At 39.9% G+C, this 7,839-nt stretch overlaps 1 non-coding gene across 1 annotated transcript; it reads left to right on the top strand.

Moving 5' to 3' along the window:
* The first annotated feature begins 545 nt into the window (after nt 1-545).
* On the top strand, nt 546-652 carry LOC114420818. Its single transcript, XR_003668450.1, has one exon. It is a non-coding gene; the product is annotated as a small nucleolar RNA R71 (small nucleolar RNA).
* The last annotated feature ends 7,187 nt before the right edge of the window (nt 653-7,839 follow it).

The raw sequence follows: 7,839 nt of genomic DNA, 5'->3' as shown, positions 1-7,839 counted from the left end.
GTTGTTGCTGAGGGCTGGACCATCTGAGATTAGGGTGATTCCTCCATCCAGGGTTGTATCTGTTGCTGGAGAGGTCATAATTATTCTACTGTGGTTGATTTTGCTGCTGAGGTTGAGGAGGTCTATTGTAAATATTTGCAACATAAGCTTCAGGCTGCTCGATTGCTCCAGGTTGCTGCATGGAAGGGCAAAGGTATGTATGGTGGTCAGCAGAGGAGCACAAACCACAAACCCTTGCAACAGGTACAAATTTCTGATTCAAGGCCAGCTGGGTTACCAAGTTAACCAATGCATCCAGTTTGCCTTCAAGCTTCTTAGTCTCAGATGATGCAGCTGAGTTTGTAGCTACCTCATGCACTCCTCTAATGACTATGGCATCATTTCTGGCGCTGAACTGCTGAGAGTTGGAAGCCATCTTCTCAATTAAATTTCTGGCTTCAGCAGGAGTCATGTCTCCAAGGGCTCCACCACTGGCAGCATCTATCATACTTCTCTCCATATTACTGAGTCCTTCATAAAAATATTGGAGAAGAAGCTGCTCTGAAATCTGATGGTGAGGGCAACTGGCACATAGTTTTTTAAATTGCTCCCAGTACTCATACAGGCTCTCTCCACTGAGTTGTCTAATACCTAAGATATCTTTCCTGATGGCTGTGGTCCTGGAAGCAGGGAAATGTTTTTCTAAGAATACTCTCTTAAGGTCATCCCAGCTCGTGATGGACCTTAGAGCAAGGTAATACAGCCAGTCCTTTGCCACTCCCTCCAAAGAATGAGGAAAAGCCTTCAGAAATATGTGATCCTCCTGGACATCTGGGGGTTTCATGGTGGAGCAGACAATATGAAATTCCTTCAAATGTTTGTGCGGGTCTTCACCTGCAAGGCCATGAAACTTTGGAAGCAAATGAATCAATCCAGTTTTAAGAACATATGGGACATCCTCATCAGGGTATTGGATGCACAAGCTTTCGTAGGTGAAATCAGGTGCAGCCATTTCCCTTAGAGTCCTCTCACGGGGTGGAGGTTGTGCCATGTTCTCAGAATGTGCAAAATCAGAATGCTCAAAATTATAATGCTCAAGATCAGAATGTTCAAAATCACCAATAACAGAATGCATAGATTCACCAGTAATGGAATGCTCAGAATGATCAAAAGGTATAAAATGATGCCTAACTAATCTATGAAATGTCCTATCTATCTCAGGATCAAAGGGTTGTAAGTCAGATGGATTTCCTCTAGTCATACACTACATTCAGCATGCACACAACTAGTTGCCTTATCATGTAAATAAAGGTGTAGGTTTGAACTACAACTACCCTCAAATGAAATCCAAATGACTTGAAATTTTGTGAGAAACCTTATAAAATGATGAGAAGATAGCACAAAAAATTTCAGACAAAAATTCAAAGTCTAACTATGAAAGCTAAAAATGGTAAGTTAAGAAAAATAAGTGAATAAAACTTGAAAAATAAAAAACTTTTGACAGAATCGCTTTTTTTGGACGATGGAGACCTCAGCCGCGGCCGGCTAACATGGCGTAGGAAATTTTTTTCTACCCCAAATGCATATATAATAATTGCGATTCTGATAACCGGAGCAAAAGTTATGGCCGTTTGAAGTTTTGACAAACACAAAATTTGCTAGTTTTTTGGAACTTTCAAATCTGACCAAACTAAAGGCTCTAGCTATTTTTCCCACAAAATATGGATTAAAAGAAGTTACCGCAAAAACATTCAGCCAAAAATAACAACCCTAGCTACTAAAACAAAAAATCTCAAATAATTCAGCATGGGTGGTCGCTAAATTCCGTCTCTAATTGATTTCTACTACTACTCTGTTTTGCCGCAAGCACAATCTTCACAGCAAAACACCCAAGACTGAAACAAGGGAAACGCTTAATGGGAAAACTGAAACAGAACACACATTAAACAAAATACCAGGACACTAAACAACACTAACACACATACTAACACAATACTAACAATTTAAACATAAAACACGAAAGGATTAAACACACAGCACTAGCTAGCTATTATGAACCTTTGGATACTGCTCCCTGGCAACGGTGCCAAATTTGATCGAGGCCGTACCCGAATCAAATAAACATGAAAATGCAGTAACTAGGAAGTGATCCTAGGTCGTTTCCCAACGAGCAGTGACAAACCAAATGTTCATAATATACTTGCAGTAACAGTAACGATTGGGGGGGGGTTGTTTGTTTTGTGATTAAAGAGCAGAACAAGTAAACTGGAATACGAAACTACTAATGTTAAAAATGGGTTGTTTCCTCTGAGTCAGAAGCCATTCTCTTATCCTGGGTTATGGAGAATTTGTCCCTAACAGTCAACCACTTAATCCAACCCTATTTCAATTTACTAAGCGAAAGTCAACTTAGGGTTTTCAATACGTGATTAGGCACCACATACACCAGTTAGCCCTTCGTCCATTAAGCATGAACGCAAGTTAGGCTCAGAGGCAATTAATCGAACACGAAGCGTGCACTGATTAATATTCACGAATTTGGGATAACTGGTGAAGGGAAAACTGCCAGGAAACCACATTACAAGCGAAACCTCAAAGAGAGTTGGGCTTCGTCCTCAAAAGGAAACAACACCAGAAAATCTAGCCTTCCATGGATTCAAACAGAAAACGCAATTGAAACATGAAGCAGAAACATAAATGAACAGAAAAGTAAATGAACAAAAACGTAAATGAAGAGAATTGTAGATGAAACAGAAACGTAAATGAGAGTAGAAGAAGAAGCAAGAACGAAATTGTAATTAGAAACAGAAAACGTAAAATTGCATTACGTGAATAGTAGCATTAAGCAGAAAAACGAAAACCCTAAAACAAAAGCTCTGAATAATGAATAGCATAACAGAATGCCCTGCACGAATCCCAAGGCTGCTATTTAAAAAGAGTCACTCAAAGTCACTGGGCCCTATTACAATACTCTGGCCCAAAACGAAATAAACACTGAACAACATAAAATAAAATTGCGAAATTTCCTAATTAGAAATTAACTAAGGTAAGCGCTGCTTTATTTGCCCTCTTCAAGTCCACAACCAAAATCCGGATTAAGCCCAATTCCTGAAATTAGATTAAAAACATCAAATTAGCTAAATAGGCCCAAATAATAACACTGCCTAATTAATTGAAAATTAAGATCAATCAGTAATTAAAATGGTGCAAAAAGGGTTTAGAAAATAGAAGAAAATGATGGCACATCACTCCTATGTAGAAGCAAGATGTTTTGATGTCTTGATGATGCTAAAGGATCAAGTGCTTCTAAGTTTTATTCATGACAAGAATCCAAGAAAATCAAGATATATGATCAAGTTGATCTCTAGAATCTTTAGGAAGAAGTTTCCAAATTGAAAAAAACAAAAGGTTTGACCAAAGAATTCTATCATTTCAAATTGAGATTTTCTCTCTGGCAATTAATTACCAGCAGCTGAAAATGTTTATCAAGTCACTAGAAATTTGAATTCAAAATTTATAATGTGTAATTAATTACGCATGGATGCTAATTGATTACCCACAGTTTATTGAACGTTTTAATTCAAATTTTAAAGCCTGTAATCGATTACACAAGTCTTGTAATCGATTACCAGAGGGGATTTTCAGCATATAATTCCCAAAAGTCACATCTATTCAAATGGTTTATGAATGGCCATCAAAGGTGACTTGGAAACACGAACTTAAAGGGAGTTTTCATTGCCCAAAAATTTTATCCTCTCAAAAGATTAAGAATTTTTCTGAACTGAAATGTTTTATCCTCTCAAAAAGATTCCTTGGTCAACCACTTGCATATTCAATAAGGAATTTTGATTGATCTTCATTGAACAATCTATCTCTTTTAAGCGAGATCTCTTCTTCTCTTCTTCTTATTTCTGAAAAGGGATTTAAGAGACCGTGGGTCTCTTGTTGTAGAGGATTCTTGAACACAAGGGAAGGGTTGTCCCTGTGTGGTTCGGACTTTGTAGAAGGAATTTTACAAAGAGAGTGGAAAATCTCAAGTGGGTTGCTTGAGGACTGGACGTAGGCACGGGAAGTGGCTGAACCAATATAAATCAAGTTTGCATTCCTTTCTTCCCTTAAACTTCTTTTTTTTTATTGCTATTTATCTTTTTCATTGAAGAAGTTTATTTTGAATTTTCTTTTGAGTAATTCATGTTAGGGGTGCATTGTTAATCCAAAAAGAGAGAGTGAAGGTTTAATTGGGGAATAGTCTTTGTATCTTAATTCAACCCCCCTCTTTCTTAAGGTAACTGAGGGCATTTGTCCAACATCCTATTCTTGATAACTCACTTCTCTCTAAAAAGACAAACTTTCTGGAATGATAAAATGAGGTCATATGAACGTCTTGAAAACACAGTCAATCAAATGTTTTTTTTTCTTTTTTAACTCCCTTTTTATTTTTATTTTGAAACTTATTTGTTTTGAACTTTACTCGTTGTTTTACGGCACCCCCACCAACGTGCAAGACGCGTAATCTCTGATTGAATGGTCTTGGAAGTCCAAACTCAGGAGCACAGGTCGCTTGAGCAAATAGACCAATGGCTTGCACCCAATTCCGGTGAAAGTTGAAAATCCTAATGAGTCATTAGAGACATCTAACAACAACTTTCAAAATTGCCCCATGTGTGGCATCTCTTGTCAATGTCAGGATTTACACGCGATTCTCCTCAAATTTCAGCCAGCCTGCATCAATTAGACCTTGCACCTTACGCTTCAGGCCCCTACAATGCTCAATGGAATGCCCCAGGGCTTTTCCATGACAAGCACACGTTGCGTTCGAGTCGTATTCTCGGAGAAATGGAGGTTGATGAACCTTGGTTGGGGTTATGGCTACCATTGAATTATCAAGTAGATATGGGAGCAAGTCAGCATAGGACACCGGAATTGGGGTGAATTCTACAGGCTTTCTCGCTGCAAAATTCATTTCTTGGTTGGTGTTTTTGGATTGTGCTGAAGGTGATGTTCGTCATTGGAAGTGCGGTAGGTAGGCTTTGTGGTTGATTTTAGGGATGGCCTTTGTGGATGACTGGGTGGTGTGTAATGAAAAGGGTTGTTATTGGCTGAGTAATGACAGTGTTAGGTTGGTGGGAAACTTGGCTGTATAGGAATGTCAGCCACAGCATGGGCTTCTCCCTCATTCTCACCCTCTTCATTTGCCCTAGTTTTTTTGGCATGTATCAAAGCATGATGATCAGATTTGCCTCTTTTTAGACCTACTTTGATCCTTTCGTCGGTGAAGACCAACATCATCAAAGCTTGAAGATGTATAGCCCACCATATTTTCATAGTAGAATACTGGTAATGTGTCTACTATCATTTTTTCGTCATTGAGGTGCCACTTGAGCTGCCAGGTTCTCCACCTTTGGGCGTATTCTTTGAAAGATCCATGCCCCCTTTTTTGCACATGTTTTGTAGTTGCATCCTATCCGAAGCCATTATACCGACACTGCCTAACGAAGTCAACCATTAGGTCCTCCCAGGAATGGATTCGGGAAGCTTCCAAGTTAGTGTACCAGGTAACAACTACCCTAGTAAGACTTTCTTGGAAGGAATGTATCAACAATTCCTCATCTTTGGTGTATGCCCCCATCTTCCAACAATACATCTTTAGATGGTTCTTGGGGCAAGTAGTCCCCTTGTACTTGTCAAAGTCCAGCACCTTGAACTTGGGAGGGGTGATGATATTGGGTACTACGAACAACTCTTCTAGGTTAGCAAAGGCATAATCTTCACCTCCTTCAATGGCCCTGAGCCTTTCCTCTAGATGATCCAACTTTCCCATTTCTGCCATAGCATGAGGGTTTTTACTTGTTGTGGAATGCAAGAGGTGTAGTTGTGGGTGATACTGAGGGCCCTCCAAAGGGTTTTGTAGGGGTATACCACCAACTGCTTGCCCTTCAGTGGCATATCCGAGGCAAGGCTTGAATTCGGCTAGATTGTGGTGGGGAATTTCATGTGTCTCCCCCACGGTTTAAGAGACATATGCATGATCAGTTTGGGGTTGTTGGCACTCAATGAGTATGGGAGTGGAGTTGTTGACATTCTCACTGGGAGTGTACGCTACATTGGGTGGTGTATAGTTGGGAGACAAGCCATATGGTGGGAAGGCATGCTTGTTTTGACTTTGCGCATAATGGGGGCCACCCGTGCTTCCCAAATCTTTGCCTACCATAGCTGAGGTTGGATGATTCATTTGGTTGAGGCCAGATGGGGGCATCGGTTTTACCTTAGCAACAGTGCTGGTAGCGGCAACTACAACCGCATTGGCTTCCATTATCTCCTTCATGCTCATCATGGCCTTCATCATTGTGGCCATTTGCTCTTTCATGGCCTCCATGTTGGCCTTCATCTGCTCTTGCACCTCCTCTACTTCACCCATTACTCTAGTTCTAGCACGGGTTTGGTAAAGGCCCCATAAAGCGTGTTCTTTTCTTTTTTATAACAATGATTAAGTTCTATTTCAAGGAAAGAATCCAATGAACAACATGGATGTATGCGAATGATGCACAGTTGAAGTATTGCGAATCTTTACGCAGGATATGGGGTTGAATCAATTTAGATTTTCAACATGGTCCATGACATCTTTGTCAAGGTGAAACTGGAAGTAACAAGGACATTAACAGTCCTAAATGTGTTTGGCAGTAGACGAAGCAGCGATGTAACCCGATCCATCTTTTGCCCCAATTTTTTTTGCAAGATGGTTTCTTCCATGCTTCAACTTGACTTGATGAACTTTTTCGTAAAAGCACAAGCTTGGTTCAACCCCATAACCCAGGGAATGATAATTTTGATCGCCAATACTTCAACAACATTTCATAGGGATGAAAGATTTGGGAATACACATGCTATGTATGGAAAATGTAATTATGAGATTGAGATGCCCGAAGAGACATCCTTTAGTTAACCACGCATTAGGTATCATGCTCAATCATTTTGTTTTGTTGTTTGTGTTTTTTTTTTTAATTTTAAAAATGGGTTTATGATCCCAACATGGTTGGCTCATGGTACCTAACACATGCAACTAAGAATGCATCATGAATTTTCATGCTTCCCTTTTTTTGTTTTTGTTTTGTAGAGGAAGGCACAAGGATCATGTATGAGCAAACATGTAGAACAAAAAGTATGTTGAATGCATATGCATGATGATGTAATGACTTATGCAAAATGTGAGGCTTGAATGTGATAATGGACAAATGCAGGAACGATATGTTCATTATGATGCCGAATAGATGCATGATATGAATGCATTTACGGACACGAGAGCCTGGAAAATCATCTCTCCTTACTTGCGCATTTGGGGGCGCAGTGCCCATGTGTGCAATTAAGAAGACGATATGGATCTTCCGACTTCCCACGACAAAAGACGAGATCAACATACAACGCGTGCGTGACGACATGACGCAGACGCGCAAAAGCATAACACGGGGATGCACATAGTACGACAATATCAACAAATAATTACAAACAAAGGCGTACATGACATTTAGAACTACATGCATGACAGTGTTAAAAATGGCGTGCAGCGTGTTTGCTCCATGCCCCTATTTTAGGGACCTATAGGACAATATCTAGGGGTCTCTAATAACTACTCCCAACAATTCATAACTCACACGGCTGTTTTCTAGAGGTATCATCACTCAAGATAATAATATTGTGGCAGTATGGAATACCAGCGACAACACATTATAAAGAGAGAAAGCTCTAGACGAGGTTTCACTATTATCAAGCAAGTTGGAGACCTAGCATGATGATAGATTCACCTCCACTCCTTAAGTTCCCATGAACCCGGGTGTAGGGCCCCTTTTTACTCAAACCCGTGGG

Source organism: Glycine soja, chromosome 7 (genome assembly GCF_004193775.1).
Source record: "Glycine soja cultivar W05 chromosome 7, ASM419377v2, whole genome shotgun sequence".
In the NCBI taxonomy this organism is placed as follows: Eukaryota; Viridiplantae; Streptophyta; class Magnoliopsida; order Fabales; family Fabaceae; genus Glycine; species Glycine soja.
Note: the sequence above shows the minus strand (reverse complement) of the source record. Positions and strands in the feature narration are given on the sequence as shown.